Below are 14,611 nucleotides of genomic sequence, written 5' to 3'. Positions count from 1 at the left end.
ATTCCCTCAAGTTTTCTGAGACAGTTTCCCATACAGCAGGATCATGAGAATAACTAATCATAACATCTTCCACTGGTTTCTCAGCAGTTGCTGGTGGTCTCAGTATAAAAGAGGTGGATTTCTGTGGATTCTTAATACTTTGTATTTGCTCACTTGTCACTAAAGTTAAACTTTCTCAGCTTTCAGTAGTGGCAGCTTCAGGCCCAGCAGGTATGGTGCTGATACTTTCAAACACTTCTTGGCTGGTCCCATTGTGCTCCATTGGCCATGCTTGACCCTGCCATTTGTACAGCGGTAATGGATTCAGATCCTTCACTGGTGGAGCAAGCTGCTGATGCATCAAACTCGCTGGAACTTATGCACACTGGAGGACACTGACGACTTTTGACTCAGAAAAGACTGCATGAATATCATCTGTTTTTGGCTACCGTGTCTTTTTCTCTCTTCTTCTTCCTTTTAGCAGCTTCAGATGTGTGCTTATACGTTATGAAAGTGTACTCCCAACTATGTGTAGCTTTTGTTGTGTCTATGCTCCTGTGCCATATCATTTTTCAAAGTCCTATTACCAATATGTATCTGAACCTGTAAATAAAATAAGAGGTGACCTATATATGGCAAAGTGCATTTCATCACTAAAAATATTTAAATCATTACTTAAGTAATTTCAGAAATTATAGTATTCATCATCAGTTAACATACAAGTCTGAAACTATTCACCATCAGTGACTCAGCCCTATGTATGGGCAATCAAATATTACATCATGCCTGGGTTTTTGTCACAGCTCTTCTCTTCTTTTTCTAAAATGAAAGGTTCTATTTCTGTTTTGTTTCGTTCAGAATTTCACCTTCCAAAATAGTCCTAGTCAAGTATATTGAAAGCAACTGTGGTAACAGACAACTTCATAAAACTCTGCTGCTCTGCCATGTTTTGAACACTTATGCAGCCTCTCTTGCCTGCCTTTTTGCAGAGTTTTTTTGTTCTCAGTCTGCCTATCACGCTTATCCTCCAAAGTCTTTTCCACATTTTACAGTAACCAAACTTGCATTTTCTACACAGGTAATAAACAAGATTTGCGCAAAAAACTCACAACTATAGTCCAGCCTCAGCCTTTGTCTGTACAGCACACCTGTCTTTACGTTCAACCCCAAAGCTTTAGAAGGTTGAAAACATGGCATTGTAATCATAGCACATTACAACTGTAAAAATGCATTTTTCTGGTTACAAAACTAGTTTCTTTATGTACTGCCATCTCAAATTCACTAAAGAAGCATCTTAGGCCATTACTTTACTTAGCAGAAGTTCACTACACAACACCCACAGTGAAAACCTGAGTACACTGCAAAATGTTGGACTGGCAGTGTGTGAGCTAAAGCCAAAGACTATACCTCTATCTGCCTCTCAGTGTATTAAAAAGAGAACAGGGCATTCAGGACTCTGATAAAAAGTACACTTATGACTGTAATTCTATCCAAAGAGCTTACAGCTCAGCATTCCTATGAATTTGACTTTACAGAATAAGCTGCTTGGGAGCTTGACATTGAAGCTATACAATACCTGACTGAAATGTCTGAGACACTGCTTAGTTAGTACACATGCATTATTGACATTAGTTTTACACAGCCTCTTCTGTAGGAGTCTAACAACCTTCAGGTGGAAACAAAGCACAACAGCAGACTGTGACAACAAAAGCCCCCTGAAATGATGTTTTTTACAGTAGCTGCATGCATGTGTAAGCATCTGAATATGTATGTGTGTCTGTATATAGTGTGTGCGTGCTTCTACATACGTGTGTGTGTGTGTGTGTGTGTGTGTGTGTGTGTGTGTGTGTGTGTGTGTGTGTGTGTGTGTGTGTGTGTGTGTGTGTGCTTGTGTGTACCACCCCACTGCAATATCTATCTTAACTTTCAGCTTTGCTTTCTATAATCAAAAGCAGTCACCATCCATAGTTCTCAACACATCGGGAACAAATCCAGAAATAATTATGGAACAGTCCAGACAGAGACAATTAAAATATTACTACTGTTAACATGAGACACTGACAAAATAATAAAAGTGAATCAATGTACATTTTCTGAAGTAAAAGAAGTATTTAACTGTACTAGTGTCATTACAGAGTGCAATTAATTCACCACTGTTTCTCCAAAAGTCATCATCCAATCACTGTCCATAGCTCACCTCTCAACAAATCCAGAAATAATTAGAGGCAATCACAAACACTTTTAAAATATTACTGCTATTAATTTTTGACACTGACAGAATAATAAAATTGAATCAATATACATTTTATGAAGTAAAAGAAGTCTATAACTGTAACAGTGTCATGTCTTTATTTAGTACTATTCATCACCGATTCCCCAAACTTCATCAGGCAGTCACCAGAAATAATTAGGGACAATCAGGGGCACTTAAAATATTAGTACTATTAACTTGAGCCACAATAAGAAAAGTAAATTCATATACATCTGAAGTATATAACTAATTATTGTCATTATTTAAATGTAAATTAATTCACCACCTTTTCTCAAAAATATACAAATAAAAATAGACACATCTTAGGAGGGATTAAAAGCGGCAGCCTTTATGCTGACTGGTGTAATGTGGCAGAATTTGTAAGGAGTATAAAAAAACACTGGGGGAATTCAATAAAGCTTACATAATAATTTTTGCCATGTGTGTGTCGCAGTGCAATGTGTACATGGGAGTGGCAAGTTTTAGATTCAGTAAACTCCGTGTAGGGGCACACAATCATGCACACTCACGTGCAAATAAGGAAACTTTCCTGTAATGTAAATTTCAGAATAAGTAGCTAAAATTTATGTTAATGAACCAAGTCCACACACCTGAGCAATTGGACATGCAAAAATAAAACTGTGTAGAGTGTATGTACGTGTTGGTAGTGTATGCGGAAAATTTCCACATACAGGAGTATACATGGAAACAAGGGCATGTAAAAGTCCTGAAATCTTGATGGAATTGAACTTAACAGTTAACACTACACATATTATGGCCTAAGTGCACACTGTGGTTGCTAGAAAATCAATCTCCCCCCAAAAATACCACTGTAACTGCCACAACATTAATGCATCTTTGGTCCCCCACCCCCAAATGAAGAATAAACTTGTATGCAATGCAGGCTACTAAAATGTTGAAAATACATGAAATAAGTATTCTAATGTACTGTAAGCATAATCTGTTATTTATCACATATATAGGCAAAGTAATACCCTGCCTTGTACTTACAACATTGTGCTACTGTGTAGTTTCCCTACTTACACGGCTACTAACCATGTATAATCCAAGCTGTCAGTAAGGTCATCATACAAATGAGGCCAAAAATCAGTAGATTTGTTGAATCACAAAAAAAAAGTGTAACTCTGTAGAGATGTTCACATCTTGTAAGCACCTACACAGTGTTTTTGTTTCCAATGGATGTCAACAGTGAGTGATGACATCAGGGGTGTGTGGTCAGCTTCCTTTTTTTTTATTATTAACATGTTTGCACATTGGTGTTTAGTGCACCTATGGGAAATGAAGCAATAAAAGGCTTGTTCTGTAACTATTCCTGTGGCAGTATCTGTGTGTGTAGAGCTACAGAGATTACATTATACATTTTGCTTATGCTTATCTTATTTATGCAATGGTGCATGGAGCTGCACGATGGTGCACATAGTGAAATACTGAGCACTCAAGCAGGTGTTTTTAATCATGCTAATTACAGCCTTGGTAGGTCAATTGCATCTTAGCCAATCCCACACTATGGACCTATTCAACAAATGCATAAAGTAACCATGTAGCCTACATTCTTATTTTCCCCCAGTGCTCCCGACCCAGACGGCTTTCCTGCTGTAAACTTGGTATTATCTCTTCTCACGGCTCCCACCCTGAAAGGTTCACACAGTTAGAAGGTCTGCATCCAGTTGGGAATTTTTTTAAAAAGAAAAATAAAATGGACAGCCACACTCATCTACCCTCAGTAACAAACTTAACTAAGGTATTATATCTTCTCACGGCTCCCACCCTGAAAGGCTTGCATAGTTAGAAGGTCTGCATCCAGTTGGGAATTTTTTTTAAAAAGAAAAATAAAATGAACAGCCACACTGGTCTACCCTCAATAACAAACTTAACTAAGGATACTACTTTTTCTAAAGCCTTTCTGATTAAATGTTTAATTCAGCCGTACTGGGTCAACAGCACCAAACTTCCCAGCCCTTACATAAGGCTCCTAATGCTAAAAAGTTCCACCAAATTGTACTGTTAAAGTTGCTGTCTGTGTTTAAAAACAGAACATAGATTATAATTTAAAGCATGTACTGTATACTGCTGACCTGGGTCTAAAGGCACCTTTTAGGCTGTCCCCCGCAGTAATTTGGCTCCCTCCATATTGCTAAAATTAGCTAGTTTGCCCCCAGTATCTTCTTTTTTACACCTACAATAATACCCTGAACACAGTAATTTCACTCTGCTCTCCCTCACATAGCCCTGAAAATTATACCCTGCAGCTATAAAATTAACCTGCAAGTGTATAAAATACAGCTTAAACATAACCTATAAATTGGTGCAAAAAAACAAATTAAAAATACAGCCAAACATGCAACCATACATACCAAAAGCCTAAGGAAATACTTGGAATCAGTGTTAGCCCCGCTCTGCTCGCCCTCGCTGGGCACGGGCTTGCTCTGCAGCCCTCCCAGCCTCTATTTCCCACCCACCACCACTAGTGCTATATTTAAACTAAATGTAGCCACTCCCCTCATGCTAAGTACCAATCAGCACCTCATACATCACTGAACAGCCGTCCCCCCTTAACCCATTTCCTTCTCTTCCATTCTTCCACACCCTGTTAGTACATTCAACCATCAAAACTGGCCCGCCCCCTAACAAAATGCAAACAAGTAGAAAAATACTAATTACCCCACTGCCTACACTGTTTCTATACTAATTACCCCACTGCCTATACTATTTCTATTTTACCATCTTACTGCCAATGAACAAAAACTTGACCATGGTATTCACTACCCAAATGGTCAAACAGCCACCCACAACGTCACACATAACACCAAACACTTTACCTTCTCCAGCACACTGAATCTACCACCCACAACAAAATATCACCCCTGTAAAGCCACAAAACATAATCCTAAAGACAAAGACTATATAAAACTTATAAACAAACTGCTAAAGCTCAGAATATCCTGTCAATATAACCTTATAACACATGGGGACATCCATCCCAACCCTGGCCCACCCACACCCAATAATCTTCACTCCCCTACCACAACCCCACAGTCAAGCTACCCCTTTCTACTCCCACTAGTTCCCTCCTAGCATTTCACCGAAATATTATAAGTATCAAAAATAAGATCCCCAACCTACAAGCCCTCCTAGCAATCCACTCCCCAGACATTGTGTCTTACGGAAACCTGGCTAAAACCTAGTACTACTGACAACGAGATACTACCTCCAGGATACAATATTCACTGGTTAGACTGTGCTACAAGGAAAGGAGGTGGGATAGCAGTCCTTTACAAAAATACTCTGTTAATAGAGACACCATTCAACCACCCCAATTCAATAATGCAGAACTCCGCATAACCAAATTACAGATTAACCAGAACAAATGCTTGAACATTGTATGTGCTTGCATTCTGCCAGTCAACAACTTAAATACCCTAGAGGATATCCTATACTGGTGATCCACTACCTATCCCCAAGAAACCATAGTTCTTGGTGACTTCAATACAAACTGGCCCCCCTGTTCCTCCAAAACCCCCACCCTATAAACTTATCTGGGTTTAAACAGACCATAACCTCCCCCACTAGGATAAACAAACTGACTAACAGGGAAAGTATCCTAGACTGGATCCTAGTTAATAGCCAATCCCAACTATACACAGCTGGCACTCCCCTTAATGACCTTAGCGACCATTTACTAACCTATATCATAAAACATAAGGCAGAAAACCCTCACCAGACCAAATATAAAACACTTAGAAACAGGAAAAACTTTGACACTGCTATATTCCTAAATGAACTAAAAGCAGTTGACTGGTCAAAACTAAAAAAATCTAACATTAGAGGAGGCCATAGATCACTTTAACACTAAATTCCTAAGTATCCTTGATTCCCATGCTCCAGCACGTACAATAAAATCTAGATCAAACACAGCACCATGGCTCACAAAAGATACCAAATCTAAAATCAAAACTAGAAACAGAGCCTGGGCCAGCTGGAAAACAGCTAAAGCCCCACTTGACCATCTAAAATATTGTCAACCCAGGAATGATACAAAAAATCTATTTTACTAGATAAAAAAAAGCTTCTACCAAAATCTCCTACAAAAACAACAAAACAACCCTCAGAAGTTTTGGGCAGGCTTAAATCAACTACTTCATCAAGGTCATTCTACCACCCCAACCCCGGCTATCCACATCCATAGTTTCCCAGAGACCATAGCTGGCGCTTATAATAACTTTTTCACTGAAACAATCCAATCCCTAGCAAATCAACTAATCCCCACAAACTTAAACCACACCCTTAATCTACCCACCAATCACCCCCAATTTAGCTTCCAACTGATATCCACTAGTTTTATCAAAACACTTATAAAAATCTTAAAACCTACCACCCTCGCTGCTGATCTCCTCCCTGCAGAGTGCCTACAAATAGCTGCAGATGCCATTGCATATCCCATATCTATCCTTATCAACAGAACCTTATTCAAAAGCACTATCCCCTCCCTCTGGAAAATATCCCATGTCATCCCACTCCATAAAGGTGGTAGTTCTACAGACATATCCAACTATAGACCCATTGCCATTCTTTCCCCACTAGCCAAGATAATGGAGAAATGTGTACACAAGAAACTAATGCAATACCTTTCACAGAATAACTTACTATCCAACTCCCAGCATGGTTTCAGGCCATACCACAGCACCACCTCAGCCCTCCTTTCCTTTACTACTGCCATAAACCAAAACAGGAACGACAATAGGCTAACCTCTGCCCTCTTTCTTGACCTGTCAAAAGCCTTTGACATGGTCAACCATGAACTTCTCATTCTTTCTCTAAAATCTATTTCCCTCAATAAGCCTGCAATCCATTGGTTCCAGTCCTACCTGACTGGTAGACAATGGGGGGGGGGGGGGGGTACTATGGCAGGACAAACTCTCCAGCCAGCTACCTCTCACACTTCGTGTTCCTCAAGGCTCCATACTAGGCCCACTACTCTTCTCTATTTTTATCAACAACCTTCACACTGCTATCCCTAAAGCTACCTATATTCAGTATGCATATGATTCCACTCTGATCTGCTCAGCCACCTCTCCATCCAAACTGTAAATCCTAACCCAAAATACTTTTAACACTATTGAGAACTGGCTCGCCAAACAACGGCTACTGCTGAACCCCAATAAATCTAAACTTCAACTCTTCGCCCCCACTAGTAGATCTACCACACTTTCATTCTCTGTCACATCTAACAATGGTACCACTATCTCCCCAGATCAACACACCAAATTTCTAGGGGTTATCATAGGCAATAATCTCAAATTTGACCTACAGGTCAAGAAAACCACACAGACCATCAATAAGAAGCTTGGATCACTGTATAGAAACAAGACATTTTTAACCCCACTGGCTAGGACTGCAATCGCCCAGTCACACCTACTCTCTACTCTTTTATATGCCTCACCTTTACTCTCAAACCTCAACAAATCCGAACTAGGCAAGCTGCCCCATAGCTGCAACCATATTGCCAGATTCGCCACTGGCTCCACCTATAGAACCCACCACTGCCAGTACCTGAAACAATTAGAGTAGCTAGAACTGCCCAGCTTAATTCAATTCAATCAGCTCTTAATAGCGCACAAAATTCTGTACCACCCTGAGGATACCCCCTCACTTATAAATATTATTAAGCCATATAGGAACCTGAGATCCCTACGGTCAGCCAGTAAACTACTGGTCTAAACCAACAAAGCTAATAACTCTGCTGGTGAATCCCTGTTGCAAAACCTGGAATTCATTGCCAAACTATATAACCCTACAATCCTCCAAGTCTCTTCAAAAAAACCTCAAACAGTATCTCAAAGTGAACTGGCTTTGCCCATGTACCAACCCTGATTAAGTTATAAACTGAAAGCATAATCTGTAAATATCATAACATGTAACTATGTCACCAAGCTCTATATCTAATTTGACGTCTCTTGCTTTTAATTGTGTCTGTCCATGAGATTTGTGAGTCCCTACTAGGGAACACTACTAAACCATTGTACATAATCACTTTGTTTTATATTTTCTAATGTTATCTAACTTCTTGTGTAATCTATGTAAGTTTGTCTATTTGGACCTTTTCTCCCCGGGCCTCCGCTGAAAATGGACATGTATCTAGTCGGACTATCCCAGTAAACAAATGTAAAATAAAAATAAAATAAATAAATACTTCAATACCATTGAAGCAGAAACATGGACATTTTAACAGAGATAATGCTAGGGGCTGCTGCAGCTATTTTACATCTGCGTGTGCTAGATGCTGATGGCAGTGCTGATGCTGCTGCTGACAATAGGCCTAGACTGAGAAGGAGAAGAGTGTTCATGCCCAGGTAACCTTCCAGGGGCTACATGAGCTGGAGATTGTAGAGCCCTACAGGGTGGACAGGGACATACTACAAGAACTCACTGAGCTCTGCCACCCTCAACTCAGACCCAGAGCCAACAGAAGGGAACCCATCCCAGTTGAAACCAAGGTATGTGTAGCCTTCAGAATATTAGCTACAGGAACTTTTCAAAGACCAGCTGGGGACATGATGGGTGTGTCACAGGCATCAGCATCCAGGATACTCCACCAATTCCTGGATGCTATGCTTACACTTGCTAGTGAGCACATGCATTTTCCCCTTCCTTCTGAGGACAGGGCCAGCAATATGCAACAGTTCTATCGTGTAGTGTACTACCCAGAAGGACAGAGTGACATAGATTGCACTCATGTACACATCAAGGCACCACCTGGGTAGAATCTACATTAACCACAAGAGATACCACTCCATCAACTGCCAAGTTGTGTACAATGCCCAGGGGATTATCTTAAATGTGTGTGTGCTGGCAACCCTGGCAGTTATCACAACTCCCATATCTGATGCACATCACAGCCATACCTGATGTTAGCTAGGGGGTGACATCCCACAGAGCCATTTACTGGGGGATGCTGGCTATGCCCCAGAACTGTGGATGATGACACTCATCCAAAGTGCACAAACACCCACAAAAGAACACCATAATGAGGCACACGCTCAAACAAGAAAGATCATAGAGCATGTCTTTGGGCTTCTGAAGTCACAGTTCTTGTGCCTAGATGTATCCAGAGGAGCCCTGCAGTATAACCCATGCACATGTACACAGATATTCACAGTATGTGCTATGTTCCACAATCTGATCTGCAGAAACAGCTGCAGCAGGATCAGCAAGGGGAAGGGACACACATCCCCCCACCAATGTCTAGGTCATCACAGCCACAGTCACATTTGCAAGGTAAGTCCTGAACCTAGACTGTATTCTTCAATAGTATTATGACATATCCTTGTATATATTAACTTGTTACAGTAAGCAAGTAAATAGTGGTGAATGTGTACATAAATTAAATTAACATGTGACTATATACACTTATTTTACTAATATGTGTCCATTTGTAATTAGTAGGCCTCAGACATGAAACATTCACACAGTCCTACTTCAGCAGAATACTGGTACATCATTCAAGAGAGAAGTTAGAAAGCAACACTACACATTGCAGTTTCTGACTTCAGACTAGTTTGTGTCCTAACAGTTACTGTGCTTTGTTTCCCTACCCTCCAAAACAGGAGTGTCCCCTTGTACCTGTCATAATAGTAACTCAGCTATGCTATGCCCAAAATCACAGTATATGCATGTTTATGTCACAGTTAATATCCCCTCACATTTTAAGGTCAATTATATAGAATTACTTACAAATTGTATGTGTTAGGTAAGTGATGATTTAACAACAAACACACATATGTAAGACAGAGAGATGTATACAATTATACATAATTACTTACACATTGTATGTGCTAGGTAGCTGATGAATTAACAAACAATACACACATATAAGACAGAGAGATGTATATTTGTAACCATAATTATGACAGGTTGTGTGACTACTAACTGTTCTATGTCCAAATATAATACAGAGAAGTACTTGTACAATATACAGGCCATGGTTTGATAGCAGACCAGTATACATTTTTATGCAGTTGGTTGTGTGATGAATGCCCCCAGTTCTTTTCTGGAAAGCAGCTTCTGTGGCAAAATGGACTAAGGTAGCCATCCTGTTCGCTAAAGCAGCATTGGTGTTGAGGGTTCTAATCCTGATATAAGTAGACATTTTGGAGGTGTACTATCAATAGGTAGTGCGTTTTAGAGACTGTGACTCTGTGTCCCATACTTTTATCATCTTTGTCTTGTTTTAATGATACATTTGTGCAGTGCGCCATATGTAGAAGACATTTCTGATAAAGCTTAGCTACTTTGCACAAAGCACAGCATTGCAGAAACAGGGTAAAAGCAGATAAGATTTGTCAGACTGCTAACAATAGAAACCAGATACATTCAATTATTGCTGTTAGTAATTTGGAAATCCCAGCCTGGAGTAAGGATAGGAGTGGGCTAAAGTACCAGGTATATATTACATAATATGAAGTCTCAGATGTTAGCAATGTGCCTCGTGTTTGCACACTGCTTACCCATGTGCAAACAGGTAAAACAGGAAAATGCGTATGCGTGTACACTTAGCGCAAGAAGTATTGCAATTGTGCTATGGCTAACTACTACATTGCATACATAGATCTGTGTTCTTATTGTTCTATATTTCCCAGATGCTTTATCTGACCTAAGACTATATGTGGAAACTTTGCAAACTGAGGGGCACAATATAACTATATGTAAATAAATTTAATATCCATCCGTTTGTTTCCCCAGCACCAACCACATCAAAAGTCAGTACAACCCTGGAGTTTCCTTAATTTTACAACAGATATACCAAACACAAAACAAGGTGTAATATATAATGTTGTGTGCTCTGTCATGGACATGGCCATTTAGTGGTGCTCACAGGCTTGCAATGTCAAACTCAAACAGCTAAATATGCTCAGTAAGGAGACTTGTGTTGTTACACAGCTAGGCTTCTAAACAGTATACTACTGTTGGGCTACTAGCCTCAGATGACACTAAAGAGCAATGTGGCTATGCAGGCCTCCCAAGCTGTTATTCCCTACATGTCTTGCTGATATCATCTACTACAAGTTCACCTGCAGTCTTATATAAATCCGACTTGTGCCATGGCGCTTGCCTTAAGTACTGTGTTCTATAGTTTGTGCACTTAGATAGGTAGTGGTTCAGTTCTCACTGCAGTAGACTGTGTGTATGTGGTGTTCATAAAGGAGAGTGGAAGTGTGCATCCCAAACTGACGTCTCCAATGGCATGGTTTTGCAATGTTTTGGTGCTTGCACAAACATCCATTTCAAGCAGGCCTCCAGCCTCTTGTCCCCCCACATGGCCTGCTGATGCCATCTACTATAAGACCACCTGCAGTCCTGTTAAAATCAGACTTGTGCTATGACGTGCATTAATTAATTAATAATTAGATCGGTAGGGGTTCTGTTCCCACTGCACTCAGCATTGGGGGGGATGTGTCTAAGCTGTTTCTGGACATTACACAGAGAGTGTCCTAGAGCAGCTTATAGAACACTGTGCTATGCACATTCATCATGCTATTTTATTTAGCTACTGTTATGATGTGAAAGTCCTGCAGTATGTGCAGTTGCTGCTGTTAGTTATGTAAGACAAATTATAGTTAATTTTGTTTGTTGCTATGATTACTGTTTAAAAAAAACTGTGCTGCCTTCGATGCTGTTGCCTATGAAATGTTATGAACAAACGAATTGTCAGTTACTGCTTTTATTCTGTTGCAGTTGTGTCGCCCACACTATACATTGGATTCACACTGCATGAATCCAGTTCAGCTCACCTATTGATAAGCAAACATCATGGCATATGATTTGTGAGAAAACACCCCTGTACCCTTGTGTCTGTTGTGTACAGTAGGACTATATATTGTAAGGTAACTGTTTCTGGTATAATTTTGAGCTTTAGCACTATTTTTCTGGTATAATTTTGAGCTTTAATACTATTTCATTGTCTTAGCCACTCTACTCTTGCTTGCATGCAGAGAGTTTAATTATTTGCAGTTATAGATGCCAAAACAACTATTAAATTGTTTTCCCTTAAAACTGACCAGTTCTATCTAGCAGAGCAGAACTTTTACCGCTCAAAATAGATGGGCAAATGTCAGTTAAACAAGCAGAAATGTCACACCTAATCTCTCCACAACACAAGTATAGATCACACTTTGGATAGACCTCCTACTGTACACTCCATATGTTAGAACCAGAAAATAGCACAATATCACATACACCCATCCATTTCTCATTCTCTATGCAGATACCAGGTTCATACCTCACATTACAAGCTGTCAGCATCCCTCTTCTTCATCTGGTAGCCTAGTTGACATTCCTTATTGACTCAAGGCAGATAATGCCTCAGGCCTGTACTACAACATTAATGATGTACCATCATGGGCAGAGTAGCTCTCCAGCACCCTACAGAAAGAGCAGAGTCATCCAAAAGACAGGCATGATACACCTAACACTAAACCCAAAACACAAAATACACATAAAAAAGGAGCACCAGTGTTTCAACAAGGATGCCCTAAGGCAATAGTTATCTATTGTGAAGATTGTCTGTACAGTTAATTGTACAGTGAGACATACACCTGCCCCACTCTCCAGCTTAAACAAGGAAAACTGTAGGGTCAGCTGTGTGGCACAAGTAATTGTCACATCACACATACAATCGAGTCTCTCCACAACAAGTCCCACTATTAATCCATCATAGTTGGTCTTGGTATGCACAACCTGAGATTTATCACTAGGGATTATATAGAGACAGACATGACTGAGCTCTCTAAATGTGTGTCCCACCCATGTATTTCCCTATGACTGGCTATCATTATACGCTCGCCTAGGATGAGACAAGAATATAAAGAACAAGCTATTGTCTGAAATTGGTTATGTGTCTGTTGTCATTCTAAGAGGCTCCAGTTTCTGTCAGTGCAGGAAGACATTGTGGATAGACCATGCTGCATTGCAAGACATGGACTTCACCTGGCACCTCTAGGCTTTTGTTTGCTAGCTAAGGCACATGACTCATCCATAATGCCTTCATTGGGCAATGTCATAAAACCAGAGGTTACAATGTAAAAATATAAAACTCCGACAAAGTAAGGGTCATGCTGCTAAACTGTAAGATTTCACATCAAAAGCTGCGGTCTCTGAAAGCATTTGTCACAATGGAAGTGGTGGATGCCTGCCCAGTCACAGACACCTGATTCAAGTCTGCAGTAAGTAACCTGGCCTTGCAAGGCTACAATGCCTTCTGCACATTCAAACAGCAATTTGAAGTTCTAGGAACCACAGGAGGTGGATTATCTCTCCTCATTGAAGATAATTCCTCCTCTACAGGGGTTACACAACATAAGTCTATGGAGTTAATGTAACTCAAATTTACTGTGGCTAAGAAACCACAAATGTTAGCAACAGTTATGTCCACTTCCATGAACAAGAAAGGACACACAGCCCAGTTATAAATACTTGTAACAATTTAAGTTGAACAAAACAACATACTCTGAGATGCTGATTATAACTACATTGATTATGCAAGTTATGTAAAGTCAAACTCACTTGCACAATAATTCCTGGACTTTGATAACTCATATGCCATGAAACTAAGACTGCAGCACTCCACACTTTTCTGTAATACTCTAGATCTAGTCTGCACAAAAACAATTGACCAATGCAATCCCTCATGTGTAGGGGTTTCACTGTTTCAATACAATCATAAAGTATTTATTCATGATTTGCAATAGATACAGAATTAAAAAATTATAGGTCCGCTGAACGTAAATTTTCCAATGTAAATTCACCATCCTAAGGGATGGCATAATTATCTTCCACACTCCAGTTTCCACTGAAGACATTGACAACTATAGTAAGGTATGTGACCAGAGACATAGCATGTGTGCACAACATTGATGTTGTCTACCTTGACTTGTCCAAGGCCTTCCACACAATCCCACATTTGTTCGCCAGTGAGAAGTGAAGCCAGGTTAATATCAACTGCTATGTTGTCTGGTGGTTTGCAAACCGGTTCACAGACAAACAACACTCAAAGTAGGATAGTTGACCTCCAGCAGCAGAAACATCACCGATGGGTCACCACAAGTGTCACTGCTGTGTCCATTCATGTTCGTCATGTACGTCTTGGGAATACAGACCAAAACAGAGTGTCTGTGGCTAGCCAAGGTTGTGGTTGAATGACATTTAAGTGCTATCATTGTATCCCCTAACAATGTAAGTGCTGTTCAAAAGGGGCTTACACAGACTAATGAGTGATGATAACGCTGTGCTGTTAACTCATTCCCTCCAGTAGAGCTCTTTTAAGTGTGTACCTTTAACTCCCAGTGGGTGTGGCTTCAGCCTTTA

This window comes from Protopterus annectens, chromosome 4.part0 (genome assembly GCF_019279795.1).
Source record: "Protopterus annectens isolate FY-2018-M chromosome 4.part0, PAN1.0, whole genome shotgun sequence".
Taxonomy (NCBI): domain Eukaryota; kingdom Metazoa; phylum Chordata; order Ceratodontiformes; family Protopteridae; genus Protopterus; species Protopterus annectens.
Note: the sequence above shows the minus strand (reverse complement) of the source record.